This window comes from Cyanistes caeruleus, chromosome 1 (genome assembly GCF_971803275.1).
Source record: "Cyanistes caeruleus chromosome 1, bCyaCae1.hap1.1, whole genome shotgun sequence".
Classification (NCBI taxonomy): Eukaryota; Metazoa; Chordata; class Aves; order Passeriformes; family Paridae; genus Cyanistes; species Cyanistes caeruleus.
This window is the reverse complement of record NC_141701.1, coordinates 64,866,764-64,882,864: the sequence shown is the minus strand read 5'-3', so window position 1 is coordinate 64,882,864 and position 16,101 is coordinate 64,866,764. Positions and strand designations below refer to the sequence as shown.

General features: G+C 39.4%; 1 protein-coding gene across 3 annotated transcripts in view; it reads left to right on the top strand.

The window, feature by feature from the left end:
• LOC111925338 (poly(rC)-binding protein 3-like) overlaps nt 1-16,101 on the top strand; it is a 484,117-nt gene that overhangs the window by 103,819 nt on the left and 364,197 nt on the right. The window contains exon 2 of one of the 3 annotated variants that reach the window (XM_086896448.1): nt 1,897-1,949. The exons of the other annotated variants lie outside the window; for them this stretch is intronic. The gene's annotated coding sequence lies outside the window, so the exon portion shown is untranslated. The remainder of the gene's footprint in view (nt 1-1,896; nt 1,950-16,101) is intronic. 3 annotated transcript variants of the gene reach the window in all.

Sequence of the window (16,101 nt, the reverse complement as noted above, 5' to 3'; positions counted from 1 at the left end):
GACTCAATTGACACAACCTTTGCTGTTCCATTTGATAATTGTCCAGGATGAGATCTAGAGCACAGGTGTTTTCAATCATGTTTTGTACCTGGTATTATAAATTATTGTTTGCTTTGGTTTAAGCTTAGAATTTGTTCCACATTGTACTGTTTAAAGTTTATTCTCTCTACAGGATCTGTTCTGCAATTGCACACAGCACATCTTTACCACAAGCACGCAGCAACTTGTTATTTCTAGCCCATTACTCTGCATAATGCAATGCATGTGATTATGACATTTTGGAGACAGGAAACAATCTAGTGCTAGTTTGAGGCTCTTCTGCTGGGGAGGTTTTTCCCTTCCATTAGTTCTACTACAAAGATGATGTGATTTTCAAAGCAGTAAGATGAGGATGTAGATGAGGAGCTTAGTCCTGCTTTATCTTCAGACATTGCATACCCATTATTCACTTACACATCTTCCTAAAAAAAACGTGGTCCACTAAAAATGTCTCTTGCAAAGCTAAGAGTCTCTGCTAATTTATTTGAAGTTCCTAAGACTTTGGGTTTTTTCATCCTGCATCTTCAGATTCACAGATGTTTTATTACAATGCTTTAGTTCCTTAGGGTAAGCTGAACAGTTGTGTTCAATGTTATCTCCCAGACTTTCTTGCTTTCCTGTTCTCTTTTGCCTTTATAATTGAGAAACAAGATACTTGCTAAATTTCTCCAAGGGGGACTTTTATTTTACTAATAATCCCATTTCAGGAAGCTTTAAAACTATGTTCCCATACTGTTCTATAAAGGAATAATGTGAGTATTACTGAAACCAAATATTTTGCTGAATTGAATTTCTCAAGTCAGTGTTCCATTAGTAAATTGAATAATTCCACACTACCTTTTGTCTTTTCCTAATGCATTTTTTAGGCCAGATTTTGTGTGGAGTGGGGTGCTGCTGTTCTCTAAGAAAGTAATTTTATTCTTAATTTACCTTATTGGATGAATTTATAGAGTCCTACCACTGCACACTGTTCCCTCTCCTCCCTGGCAGTAGCTGCATCTGCTCTAGCCAGATGTGTGGCACTGCTGCCCCTGCAGAGATCTGAGCCATCTGTTCTGTGTCACTTGGACATACCATCATTTCTTAAATAATTAGGTGGTCTTAACAACTATTTTAAGATACAGTGTTTGACATAAACTGCAGGCAAAATAGGTTTCAAGCTCAGGTTTTTGGCATAGAGTTTTGACTCCTTTATAATCACAGCAGTCAATTACCTCTCCAGTAAACTTGGTATTTAATAGTCCAGTGAAGGAACAAGTGTGTGCTTCTCACACAAACACAGAAGTAAGAAAATGTCTGACTTTTCCCCACTCATTTTCCTTCCTCATTCTCCTTAAAGGGCTTAGCCCTAGAGTAACAGCCTGGTACCTGCCTCTAGCTGTGAGCACTAGGCCTGGGTTGAGGTTCAGTGGGATTACAAATCATAATAGTGATTTATCTTGCTCTTCTTACCTCCCTCCCAGCTGGTGTGTGGTGTTAGGTGTTTTACAGACCTACAACAGTCTCACTGATGAGCAGAGTATTTGTTTCCATCTCAAACAGGGAGAAAAATATTGGTTTCTTAGTGCTGCAATGTTGCAATTTCCAGAAAAGTAATTTTGAACCATTTCAGAGAGTATAACAATGTATTAGTACAAACTTCTTGACAAATTGTAGCTTGGGTGCTTGCAGAATAGAAGACAAAACAACACTAGATTATAAAGAACAGAGTAGTGCTGATGCTGAAGTATTTTTCTGTTGTTAGAAATAAATTATTTGGAAACATTTCTAGAATGGAATATATCAGTCTTGATTTTGCTCCTATGGTGTTGTGGGTCCATGGATTAAACACTGAATATTCCCTCTTGTTTATTCCAGAACTGAGCAATGAAAGAGCCTCAATGTGGTCTGAATTGTGGCATTCATTGGAGGTAACCCCTATGACTTGCTTCTAACTTTGATGCCTTTAATGCACCTAATAAGGTGTTCTTAGTCATCTTATTTGCCCGGTATGGCCCTAAATCCTGAGTAAAACCTCTAGGTCTGACTCATACTGTGTAAAGTAATTCAGCAAACTAATGCTGATGCTAGTTAGATCTCTGCTCACATAGAGCCTCATAGAAGAGCTGAGGCTGGAAGAAACCTCTAAAGATCTTTTGCTCCAATCCCCCTGCTCCATCAGAGTGTGAGAGCAGGTTGCCAGACCTGCTCACACCTTAAAGCAGGACAGGATGCTGCTGGAGTTTTTTGCCACATGAGTACACCTCTGGCTTGTGGTCAGCTTGTTGTTCACCACACCCCCGAGGTTGTCCTCTGCAGAGCTGCTTTCCAGGTGCTCTGTCTCCAGCATGTTCTGGTGCTTGGAGTTATTCCTCTGCAGATGCAGGACTTTATACCCTGCCTTGCTGGGGTTAATTAGATTCCTCTCCGTCCAGGTCCTGCTGAATGACAGCACATTTCTGCTGAATAGCACAGATTAATACCATCTGGTGTATCAGACACTCCTCACACTTTTGTACTGTCTGCAGACTTCCTGAGAGTACGCTGAATGTTTTTACCCAGGTTATTACTGAAGGTGTTGGCTGTATTGGCTGCAGGGTAAACCTGTGGGGTACATTACTAGTGACATTTCTCCTGCTGGACTTTGTGCCACTCACCATAACTCTCTGGGTCTGGCAGCTCCACCAGTTTGCCATCTACCCCACTGCCTGCTTGCCTAACCCATACCTTGTCAACTTGTGTTATAGGAGCCTGTGTCAAAAGCCTTACTAAGGTTTAGTAAGGTATTTTACTAAAGTAAACAACATCCACTGCTCAAACAAAATCCACCAAACTGGTCACCTCATGGAAGATAATGAGGTGCTCTGCATAATTTCCTCTGCATAAATACAGGTCAGCTACCATTGTGCCCTATGTCTGTTAGGAACTGGTTTTCAAGATAAGTTTCTCTGTCACCTTCCCAGGGACTAAACTGAAGCTGACTAGCCTGAGCCCAAGTGTGTTAAATACTTCCTCCTCTACACAGAGCACAGATGACACCAAGTGTTTTGACATTAGAATATAACCAATATATAACCATCAAGTATTTAGGTGCAGTGACTCATGTTTTTCTAGCTGGATTATTCTGCTCTGTGACACAGCACTGTGGACCACTTTGGTTTGGCAGTAGGTAGGCACTCCACAAAAGGGAATTATGGTTGTTCCTAGCATTTGATGGCATATATGGGAAACAGGCAGATTTGCCATTCCTGTATTCATTATGACATGGTCCTGTTCCAAGAGAAAAAAAACAGTAACAGGTTGTTCTGACACTCTGGCCCTGTGTTGTTACCTCTGAGCGTGCAGGTCATCCCTGCTGCAGAAATGGCAGTGGGCCAGTGAGGTTTCTTTGTTTCCTCTTTGTTCCTGGCTCTCACATCTCAGTCTTGAATGTTTTCTGCAATTGTAATTGGTAAGCTGATGCACTTGAAGGAAACTTCCCTTCAAGTGGAGCATTGTGCCTCATTATAATTCATTTCTAGCCCATTGCAGCTGTTCCTCATCTTAAAAATATGGAATTTAGTAGTCTTCTGGTGAATTATGTTCCTTATACAATGCAGGGCAGTTGGGGGTGGGGAGAAGCTTTTAAAGGCAGCTATTTCGTCTGTGCTCACAGTTTTACCACAGCAGCATGCTATAACATAAAATTTAAGAGGTCAGTAAACAACTTGGCAGTAACTAAGCAATTTAAACAAAAGCTTCTCCTCAGTATTTGATGATTGGAGGGAGAATCAGGATTCTATTGTTTAATGTGTTACCACAGTTGCTCCATTTCTAAAGAGTTGTGTTTAATAAGGATAGAAACTCTTGCATTAAAATGGCAGGCTTTTTCCCAGATCATTGTAGAATTTCTTTTTTGAAGTTGATTGTTGATGCATTACCACTAATGAGTTCTGCATCCTCCAACAAATGTTAAAAATTGTGTCTGCACTGGGGAATTTACAGCTGAGTTGGTTATGCCCCAGTTTTTAACAATTAGCGTCAGAAAGATCTATGATCTGCATGCAACTAATGAAGGAACTGATTAATATTATTTTTCTCTTTAAGGCCTTTATGTGTTCTTTTCCTGACCTAAAAATATTTTACAGTATCCAGTCTATGATAAAACTTGCTTTCATTAGGGGAACACTGCTAATAAAATGATGTAGCTTATTTTATGCAAAAAAGCCCTCCTGCATGTTAATTATTAGACACATGATTGTCTTGTTTGTTTGTACTACATGGTCAAGACTTTATTGGATAATGCTATAATTTTCTAACAGATGGATGGTACATTAACCAAGTACATGGATCTGAATTAATCTATTTGCATCTCCTCCTGCAGTGATTAATTTCTAGTTTCTCTTTAACCATATTTGAATAAAGTTTAAAGATCTGTTTCATATTCTGATTATAATTCAATCAATTGGATAATTTTTCTATAATAAGTGAATTCATACCAATAATAGATTTGAATTTTGGCATAATAGGCCATGTTTGCTTTTGTAATTTGTACAGGAAGACTAGCAAACATCATGGACAAAAGCAAATATCACTGGTTTTGGAAGCAGCCCTACAAACTGTTCCCAGTGAAACTGAAAATTCAGCCATGTTTGACTCTGAGGATTCTGGTCTGACCCTTTCCTGCTGTTTCACAGTCTTGCAAACACACATTGCTGTGCATGCATAGGGATTTGGGGTGGTATCTGCTAGAGTAGGGCTGAACATGGAGACAACAGCAGGACACAAGTGATGAGGGGCTCAGTCAGGGCGGGCACTGCAGCACACCACACCTGGCCAGTGATTATGCACAGCCCTCACAATATCCTACAAGCACACCAGGCCTTCATCTTCTCCACCCTGGGAGCACCGTGGTGCCCTGTGCAGAAGGACCAAACAGTGATATGGGGCAGGTTCAGATCCACTGATTTCAATTGGCTTTTTCAGCTCCAGATTTTGAGAGAGCAAGTTTGCTGTCAAGTGGCTCAGCAAAGTAGTTAGTGCTTTTGCTTTATTTCATATATGTATGTGCATGCATACACACATATATATGTGTGTGAATATATATATCATATACACTTTAAGTTTCATACCTGCTGTTTTCTCTAATGATTTTTGTTATATGATTGAAAGAAGAAAAGTTATGTATTTTTCAGGATGGGAGTTGTTTTTTATCAAAATACCTTTAGTGCTGGAACTTGTTGGCCCTTAACATGTACCATTTACAGTCTTTGTGCTTCTAGTTTGCACAAAATTATACAAGTGTGGAGGGTTGATGTGAGTCAACAGCCACCCAGCCACCCATTCTCCACTCCTGCAGAATGGGGAGAAAACGGAAGGCAGAAATACTCCTGGATAAGGATAATGGCAGTTTAACAGGGAAAGTGAAAGTTGTGTGTATAACCATAACAAGAGGAGGAGTTATTCCACTGCTTCCTGTTGCTGGGCACATGCCCACCCATTTCATGAGAAGCAGAGCCTGAGCACATGTAATATCTGCTCAGGAGGAAAATTACCACAGCTATGAGTGTATGTGTGTCCCTTTCCTCCTCCTTTCTACGTTCTTCTGTTGCTGAGCCCTTTAGGGTGATTACACTGATTTCCTTCATCCTTCTGTGTTTACTACCAAGTGCACCTGGGTTCTTGACAGAAGACAACCCTAGGCATGGGCTTGGCTTTTCCCATGAGAGGAGAAACCAATGCTGCATTTTCAAGCTATTTCCTTAGATACATTATGAGACCTCTGTGTTCCCACAGTATATAAGTACTTTGTTTGGGTAGCTGTTTGGATATCTCCTCCAGTAGCCTGAAGTTTTACACTTAAACAGCACTTAAACCTATGGTTTGTGAGTTGAAGCTGAAGAAAGAAAGTATAATAGTGCCTTTTTCATGCATCTGGTTCTGAAAGAAATGTAACAGTGGTCTAGGAAAGCAGCTGTCATTTGACAAGGCTTAGGGGTTCCCAACCCAGAGCAAAAGTTAGGGGGAAGTGGGGGTCCAGCCAAAAGATAGATGAATATCCCTGTCTTGTCCTCACTTATAATTGTTTACAAAGCAGTTTTCATGTATACAAACAAGATTATTTGAAAGAAGGCTGTACAAAACCCACTTTTTTCCAAATGTGGTTCAGCTTGTGATGGGGATGGAAGACACTGGTGGTCCCTTTCAGCAGCTTGGTACTTCTTCTGCATTGGGAACATTTATCCAGGGAACCAGGAAAATTTAGTTTCAAGTAAAATACACCAACTGCAGATAGTTGTTGTGTGTTTGATGACAATTGCATCAATGTACTACTCTGTTCATCTTGCACTGATTTTATAGTTACTTTGAACAGACCTAGGGAGCACCACAGAGATTAACAGGTTTAGCTTTTGACATGGTCATGTCATGCAAGTTGGGGCTTTTTCCCTGAGCCTGTGGAAGCAGCTTTTTCCTCAAGTAGATAAGGCCTTGGAGCAGGATTCAACTTTTCCCTGTGCAGCACTCCAACCTGAGTCCTCAGAGGAGTGAAGGGTGCTGCACTGACAATTCTTCATTTCTGTGTGATGATAATGCATTTGCTGCTGTGTGCTTTGGATGCTAATTGCATGATTGTTAGACTCACTTGAACTAGCTAATCACAGTAAATCCAGAACTAATGGTGATTGTGCTTTGGATGGGTCTCATACCTATTTACATATTGCTTCTTTGCTTAGGGAAGGTACATCATGTTAAAATAGACTTAAGGAATTTCTCTAACCAAGTCCTGAAGGCAGGAGGCCTAGGAGAAGAGAGGATGTGTAAGCACTGCAAAAAGGGTTTTTCCAGGCACGAGGCTGAAGGGAAAGGCCACAGCTCTAAGGGCTGAAGTTAAATCCTTTGAAAGGTAGAAGCACTGGTAGACTGAAGGGCTGGCTGAGTATGCAAGAGCTGCGGGTTGGGCGGCTGTGACCGGCCCAGGCAGACGGAGCTGCTTGCAGGGAAGGTGCTGGCTTACCTGGGGGAGAGGTTACTTAGTGTTCCTTTGTGTTAATTAAAATGTAAGGATTAAAGGATTTTAAGAAAATATACCTTTGCAACCACTGGTGAACAAATCTGTACAATGCCTTGCTTCAAAAGGCTTTATTTGGCCTGAGTGTGGAGTACCATGCTGGCTGGCTGTAATGTGATCACTGCAGCTCTGTCCCCATGGCCAGCACACTGGTGGCATGCCACACCTACTGTGCATGGCAGGAAAACCCTGTCAGGAAACTCAGTACAGAGGGAATTACAATAGCTTGTCTTTGTGGCTGCAGGGGCATGTGTTTTGCTGTTGCGAGGCTGTACAGGGATAAATAAGGTGACAACCTGTTCGAACTATGCAGCTGCACAAACTCTTTTCATGCTGCATCTGATGCCGTGCCTTTTTGATGGAATGACCAAGGTCAGAAGCATTGTAAGGGTTCCTAAAGTGCCATGTGGCTTTCACATATCCTGAGTGGTAGGCATGGTGTTTCATGTCACATTTCCAGGGGCACAGTGTCCCTCCACTGAGGAGGGCTTCATCTTGTTATGCAGATGTCTTTTGGCCAAACAACTTGGTGGAAGTGGATCCAAGATAAGCAAGTATTTCAGAAAAAGAAATATCTCATTTTTATACTGATTATACAGAAGATCATCTGAACATAGCTTATGTACAGGCTGTCCATGACTCTAAAAAAAATACTGGTTCTAATGGGAGGTGGGTGTGCTTCTCTAGTGCCTCATTTTTTAGAAGAAAGTTTCACAGGCATCACACAAAATAATCTGCTGCTCCAAAATAAGATCCATAGTAACTGTGGTAGCCAGATTTATTTATTTATGTATTTATTTTTGATCTCAAATTCAGGAAAAAATAGTTTCTATGTGAAAAAAATTCAGTCTTCATCTTGAAATTTCTACTGAAATGGAGAAAACACTTAGAGTTTCCATTGGCATTCTCTTCTTTGTCCAGCTCTGTGACTTTTCCTTGCCCTAGCAGAGTTTGCACAGCACATCACAAGCAGGTGACTATTGCCAAGAGCTGCAGATTGTTCAGTTTAGCCCAAGGGGATGAATGTTGCTGTAGAATTGCTCCCTTTCACTTTTAAGGCAGTGTTATCATTAGCTTTGATTAACTTTGCTTTTTCTCTAATACTCTGACATTTCTGCCTGTCTGACTGCTGTTGAGAAGAGAGCTAAACATATTTTTCTTGATCAATGCCATGCTGAATCTGACTGCTGACAGTATAAGGCCTTTTATATGTGCCCTCAATTTTTCAGATTTCATAAGTTATTTGTACATCTGTGTTGGCCCTTGTTAGTGCAATCTCTGTTCCAGCATTTCTCATGTATGATAAGAAGGAGCATGAGAAATCAAGCCAAGTCTAGAACAGTATAACGAGTGGTTTTCTTCATTGGTACAAATCTTTTTTTTTTTTTAGTTTGATGATATTCTGTAGGAAGTCCTTATGGCCCTTAGAGCCTCAAACACATATAAACTTTTCACTGTTCAGAGGTTGCTATTAAAGCTCGTCTGTTTCATCTCCACTGTAGGTGGGATTTGAGGAGAGAGGACTTCACCACCAGGGTACTTCAGGGAACAAGCAGGACTGCATGAGGTCAAATATTGGTATCTGTAGAAGAGAGAGACCATTCAATGCAGACACAACTTTCTATTTTTCCCGCATGCACAACACAAGGCATGTTCTAGCATGGCCGAATGGCTCTAACCTGTTAATGCAGACTGATTTTTACAGTTCTGTACCTTGTACTGTCATTGCTATTTGAAGCTTGTATGTGCCTGTGATGTACAGAAGAGTTAAAGCCTTTATACAAAGATTAATTTTATAGCTTGCTTTCCTCTTGATATTGGTCATACTAATTATCCTTCAGTTCCCTAGGGCAGTTTGAAAGAACTAAAGGGCATAAGAGGGTTCAGTTTTAATTATGCAAAAACTGTTTCTCATTGAATGATGATCTGATGCTTGAATAATTGTAGATTAGGGATTGAATAGGAAAATATGCCTTACTTTGTTGTACTGCAATGTAACTGGTGGTCTGGGACTGAGGTTTTGTTCAAGTTAAGGAGGATAAGTAGATATGTGGAAGTTGCAGCATTCCAACAGTCACTTGCTGAGGACAGAATAGGAAGTGAACATAGGAAATGTACTATATCTTTCTAAAGTCTTAAACACTAACCTTTACTTTCTTCTGAGCCTTAAAACTTGGTTTAACTACTGACAGGTGGAAATTGGTTTGCTCAGTTTTGCCTCTAACTTGCCTTGTGGTTTAGGAGTGATTCTGCCTGATGTAGTTTTCCCACTGACTCTCCAAGCCACTCTCTCCCCTTCCCCTCCTTGTGGCAGAACAGAAAGGAGAACTGGAGGCACAAAAGGTTAAGACCACCATTGTTGAGATAAGAAGAATTCACTGGAAACAGCAATAAGAAAAGACAATAAACTGTAACAGCAACAAAATTAATGGCAGAGGGATGCAAGAAGGAGGTGAACGATTCACACAGAAACCGCCCCAACAACAGACAATACCTGACCACTCTGCCACACAACACCCACCCAAGAAGGAAACCTTCTCCCTGCAAGAGATTCCCTTCCTACTGCCCCAGAAAATGATGTGAGGTGATACAGAATAACCTCTGTCTTAGCCATGCTCCTCCTGGCTGCTGTAAAAATTAACCCTGTCCTGGCTGGAACCAGGACAGTTGCTTCTTAACTTCCTCTGCAGAAACCCCAAGGTTATTGTTCTCAGTATAAAAATCCATTTTCATGGCTGCTTGCTAATGCCTCTGCTCCTGCAAATCTTCAGGTTTCATTTGTTTATATGAACAAACATCAAATATGCAATTATGGCATTGTGGACTTTTTTAGATCTGTGATTCCCATCTTCACCTCTGAACTTCAATGCTTTAATTTTCTGTGATATTATAATTTTAAAGAAGTGAAATATCCTGCTGCCTGCTCTCTCAGTTCTTGAGGGAAGGGGAAAATAAGGTATATTGCTTATATTTGATTTGATAGATGCAAAGTTAGTTCAGGAATCTGAATATTTGCTGAATGACTTGTGTGTTACCTCTAAAGTCAGACTGAATGTATCTCAGTTTTGGCTCAGAAAAATTCCAGGACACTCCTATTTGTGGAGGTGTGGAGAGAGGGTTTTTGATTTTTGTTTGTTTGTTTTCACAAAGAATATCATGATTACGAGAACATTTCCTTTTTCTGAGCCGCATAAGGCATTATGCATTATGAAATGATGTTTTTCCCCTAGAAGATTTGAATCCACGTCTTCTGTTGACTGCAAGGATGGGAGACTTTTCTGGTTCTGCAGCTCTGTCACACAAAGCAGAGATATTTATATAACAAGTGTTTATGTTGTCTGAAAGACTGAATATTTTGATTCACACATCTGTTCCAGTGCATGGATAATAGCAAAATTATAATGTCTTAAGTTTTATGCCACTCTAGATAAACAGATGTGCTAGCAGTAAGATTTCTCCTGGGATGTAATGGGTTTAACTTACCTGTGACTAAGGAAATGCTATATGCAGTAGGATATTGGTTAAAGAGGAGCATTCAGTGGTTTCTACTTCTGTATTTATGTGGATTCCTTATCTTTTTCTAAGTGCTTAAACCTGTATATTTAATTTTTGATTTGTTAGAAACTCGAGTTTGAGATGAATACAAACAAAAACATTGTGATGTCTGTGCTTTCATGCTTGCTTTTGTTTAATGGTCAAGCCAAGAAATGTTATCTATGCAGCCTTACATTTGATTTTCTTTGCAGGGACATTAAATACAGGGTAAATGTGAGAGCCCTCTCACTACAGTTTTTCACCACCAGCCAGAGTTACAGGACATATTAAACTGCTGTAACACATCCCTTGTTTTTGTTTTAGTGTGGATCCAGGTAAGGGCAGGACAGTTTGTAGGACAAAAAGTGGCTTAGATCCATGTCATGTTGAACACAAGGGCATGAACTTTTACAGTAAAAGTCATTTTATTACATCTTGAGAAAAGATGCAATTGGACAACTTGTTTAAGGCTTACTTTACCTACAAGGACAGGAAAATGCCTGCATGATAAACCTATAAATGCTAGTCTTCAATCTACATTTTAGATAATACTGTTATAACCAAAATGCCCAGAGTAACTCTTTGTGAATGAGAAGTTGCCTTAGTTCTCAATTCCAAAGTGTAGCTGTCAAATTGCTGATGAAATGTTTTGCTGTCAAGACTTACTGCATAGAATTTGTCAGTTTGCCAAAGAGCCTTTAATAACTTGCCAGGTTTTAGAGCAGTCTGCTTCCAAATTGTGTATGTTCAGAAAGAATGAGATATCTGGATGGGTAAATCCAAGTAATTTCTCAGTCAGAGTCATCCAGAACAAAATGACCCTTTTATTTTTTTGGAAAAATGTTGAATGGTAACTCTGAAGCAGTTTGGGCTACCCTTTGTAAGCCTGAAGTATCTTTGAAATGGCTTCCCTGCATTGGGAGTATGAAAATTGACTTACAAAAGAGGATACAGCAAAGCTTATGTGAGTATTGGACAAAAGGACTGCTTAAAGTTCATATTTATGCTCACTGAATGGTGTTCTCATTTCCAATTACATATTTTTGTTTCATGGAGATGTTACAGAGCTTTCTTCAACCACATCCCCACTGTTTTGCAATTTGCCACTTGATGTAAAAGTCTCCTAATTATCTGTGGTGGAAGGAGGCAGAGCAGGGAGGGACAGTGACACTGGTGGCTGTGGAAAGCAAATATAGATAATACAAAACACACAGAAATTGTTGCTATAAAGCATTTTATAGAAAAATGCTATGAAAATGCATAGTAAAAGTGTAACTGAGATGTTGGAGAGCTAATACTCACTTGAGCCAGCTGGACAATGGCCATGTGAGCCTGGTTCTGTGGGTTCCAAGTCCAAGCTGGCTATGCCTGGAGCCAGCACAGGTGCCCCTGTACCTGTAGCCTGTGTAGTCCAGCACTTGAATACTTTGCCTGTGGCTCATGGTAAACTCCCCTGGCTGAGTTTGATGTAAATTTATTTTCTCAAAATAAACCAGGTCCTTTTGCATTATATTTTTGACCTCAGCTGAATGTTCTTAACCCACTCTTAAACCTATAAAACCCTTCCTCTTTGCTAGAGAATTTCTTGTCTTCAAATTGAAATTTGTGTCTTTTCAAAGAGTGCCATGACATTGCTTTCTACAGAATGATGATATTCTAAGATTTCAATTTTGAATAGATATGACTATATCTAAGAACTGCTTGGAGAAAACTGAGGAAACGAACCCATGAACAATGGTCTCAGACTGTGTAGGAAAGTTAGTAAAATAAAATAAATTGGACAGAAACCAGTAGAGTAAATAAAAGCAATTAGAACTGATTGCTTTTCTAAAAATTTCTGAATCCCCCATTTTAGTTGGATGTGAACATACTTGTTCATCAAACTGCCATTAATAATATGTAGATCGCCACAGATGATTTTAGTATAATAGGATAAGTCTTCTAAACTCAACAAAACAAAAGCAATCTTTTAATGATAAACTAAAGCAAGAATTGTCTGTGAGCGTGAGTATGCGTCTTTCTGTAGTGTTAAATATTCCATATAGATTCCTGACTGAAGTGAACTGAAATGTGGGATGGAGGGGATGCATCCCTGCTCCCCAACATCTGCTGCAAACTGCTGGATTGCTGCCAAGCATAGGCACCCTCTGACCACTACAGCCACTTTTTACTGTTTTATTTTTTTCTCATAGTAAATGACTTTCACCAGTTTTGGAGCATGTAGATGGTAGCTTGCACAATGCTCTCAGTGGTCTCTTCCTCACTTGTAGAAATAATGGCCTTTTCACAATTATATAAGCTGGGGTAAGATTTTAGCATGAGTAAGGCACAAGCTATGTCTCGTGCCTTTGAACTGCAGCAAACATCCATCTGTTGTTTGAATGCCATTTGGACTGCTTAAACCCTGCCAAATCCTGTTGTCTTTGAAGTTCATGGGAGTCTTGCCACTGACTCCAGTTGGGATAGAATTTAGATGACAACGCTTCTCTTTGCCTTTGTTTCACATAATTTTTATGTGGACTCTAACAAACTTACGTACTTATGATCAGGGCTGGATGAGGGAAGAGGAAATTTGTAAGCAATAGGTCTCTCTGGCCTAGTGGTAGAGAATATTCTAGTTCACTGATTTTAAGAGGTTAAGTTTTGATGTTCTTGTCTTTTCTAATTCCCTTTTAGGAATCATTTACTGATGGTATATCTTGACAGAGGGAGATTTAATTACATAAACTTGGACATCATACCAATTATTTAAAAATCAATTATTCACAGAGTGCTGCTTTCCTGAACAGTGAAGAAATATTTACCCTTGTTAGGAAAGACAGATGAATGACTCCAGACACTCATTGTAGTGAGTGGTTGTATGAAATATTTAATCTTTTGGTAATATGCAGTTCTACACTTGTGGAATTTATTATGTTTTATTTCTGGATCACTTACATACTTGTGATGTGTAGTATGCTTTTAAGCATCTGCTTAAGTGTTGCCTGCTCTTGATATTTTCAGGATCTGTGATTATACCATATGCTGCCATGGAGAGGATTATACTGTCAGTGTTGTGTCAGAGTAGCATAGAATTGCAGTCTGATGTATAATTAGAAGGATATATTCAGGAATGTTTCTTAGGTGACTGAATTTATATTGATTATTCAGAAGAAGTGCACATCAAATGACAGACTTTGCATCTATGTAAGAAGCATACATACACTTCAAATGCCACAGGCTGGTAGGGCACTTAAAAAAAATATGAAAGGATGAGCAGAAATGGATGCAGACCAGATCAAGTGCTCAGAACAGATTAGGGAGAGGTGTTTTGAGAAAAGTGATTTTGTGCTTAGTGGCTCCTCATCTTTCTTAGTGCCAGACTGTTCCTGTCACACAGATTAGAGATGGCTGGAGGGAGGATTCAGAGAGCTCTGAAAGGCCTTTGTAGCACCAAGCACCTATGAGACACAGCAGCACATCTCTTTGGTGCTGGGATAAGCAAGGAGAGGCGGGTTTCATGGAGAATATCTTGCACATGGGAAGAAACTACATTGTTCTGGTACATGCCAGACTTATCCATGGTGGGATACATCAAAGCAGCCCTAGAGCTTCAGGAAAACTGGCCCTATTAGCTGCTGCAGCTCTGGTGCCACACAAAGAGGATGAAAGTGTCTAAACTGCACAAAATAAAGACAGCTTTTCTTTCTGCTGAGCGAATAAAAAAACATGGCTGAAGAAAGTATCCCTTTTGCCTTTGCTTTTTCTCGACTCATAAACCCAAATGAAAACAACTAATGTGGGTTTGCTCCAGAATCTCCAGCTGTTGTTTTAAGGATACCTCGTGCTTATAGGCTTATATTGGAAACATGATGGATAATGTAAAATTATCTATTCCATAGTGTGTGAAACTCTAGTTTATTGTTTAGGGTCCTGCAGAATTTAATGTGAGATTTAAATGTACTTCCAAGTGCTGTAGTTCAATGCCTTGGGGTGTGTAACTCACTGGTGAGATGCAAACCCCTGTAACTAAAGAACTTGCTCCCACATTTCTTCTACCAAATGCCAGATTTGAGTTTCAGGTGTTAATCAATGTACAATTTAACCAAGGAAATTTATGTCCTGAGGAGGAATTGTTAATGTAGAAACAATAACTATTACGATTTTACAATGGCTTGTTTATACCAGATGTGTTGTCAGGATCTTGATTGACTTTTGTATCTCAGTGTAAAGCTGCAGAACTCACTGAAGTTTCTGATTTGCAAATGTGAAAAGAAGACAATAATCATGGCTTCTGTCTGTAAAGTTGTGTGTAAGAATGAGCACAGGACTTTTATGGTTGCCCTGTTGTATATAAAGTGCTATTTTGAGTATTCTATTAGTTATTTAAAGCTAAACATGGTTTCTCTTTATGACATGTGAGATTTGTAAGTAACAAAAGCTCAAGTGTAGAGAATTCCAGAACTTTTTTTTTTTTTCAGCAGTCTGCTAAAGTCAGATGTATTTGAGCAGTGATTTAGGTAAGAGTTCTCTTAACTGAAAACTAGTCATTTTAACTGGGATTTGTGAATCGCCATTTAGACCAGCTTTGTGACATGTAACATTGTGTCCTATCACTGCTGCTAGCTGCTCACAGATTTTTTCCAAGGAAAGTTTAATAAATCTACCTGTAGAATTGTGATTTTATTTTTTTAATATTGTAGCTAAAATTAATTCACCAAAGTAATCTCATTGGTTCTCCTTTATCTCCATATCTTGCTGACCAATTTCTGTTTACTGGAAATCTACCCCTGAAAAACTAGAAAAAAAAAAAATATATATATACACATATATATTGTATATATAAAACAAATATATAAACTATTGAAGCACCACGTATGAGACACCTATGTGGAAAAAGCCCTGATAAGGCTGAGAAATCTGGGTCTGGGTTTGCTCAGCCTGCACAGGAGAAGGCTTCAGGGAGACCTTCTTGTCCCGAGTACAAAGGAATTGGAGGGGTATTATTTACAAGGGCATGTAGTATGAGGATGAGGAGGAATGGCTTCATACTGAAAGAGGGTTGGTTTAGATTAGATATATGAAAGAATTTTTTTTTGCAGTGAGGGTGGTAAGACACTAGAACAGGTGACCCAGAGAAGTGGTAGATACCACAAACAAGAAAAGATTCAAAGTTGGACGAGGCTCTGAGCAACCTGATCTGCTTAAGGATGCCCCTACTATTTGCAGAAAGGTTGGACTGCATGACCTTCAAAGGCTCTCTCCAACCCAAACTATTCTATGATTGAACTCAGCCCTAGAAATCCAGCCTTAGTCTTTTTTTAACTGTCTTTTACTGGCAACCTCATTTATTAACATCACATGACAGGCTGCATTATGTTGTTGCTTTTTAATTTTGGTAACAATATTTGCAGATGGTACCCTAGTTAATTTCAAACTGGGGTACTTACAACACTTGTTTTTTATACCTTTTACATCATATAAGAAGGTATCTAAAATTTTCATTAACTTGATCATTTTGC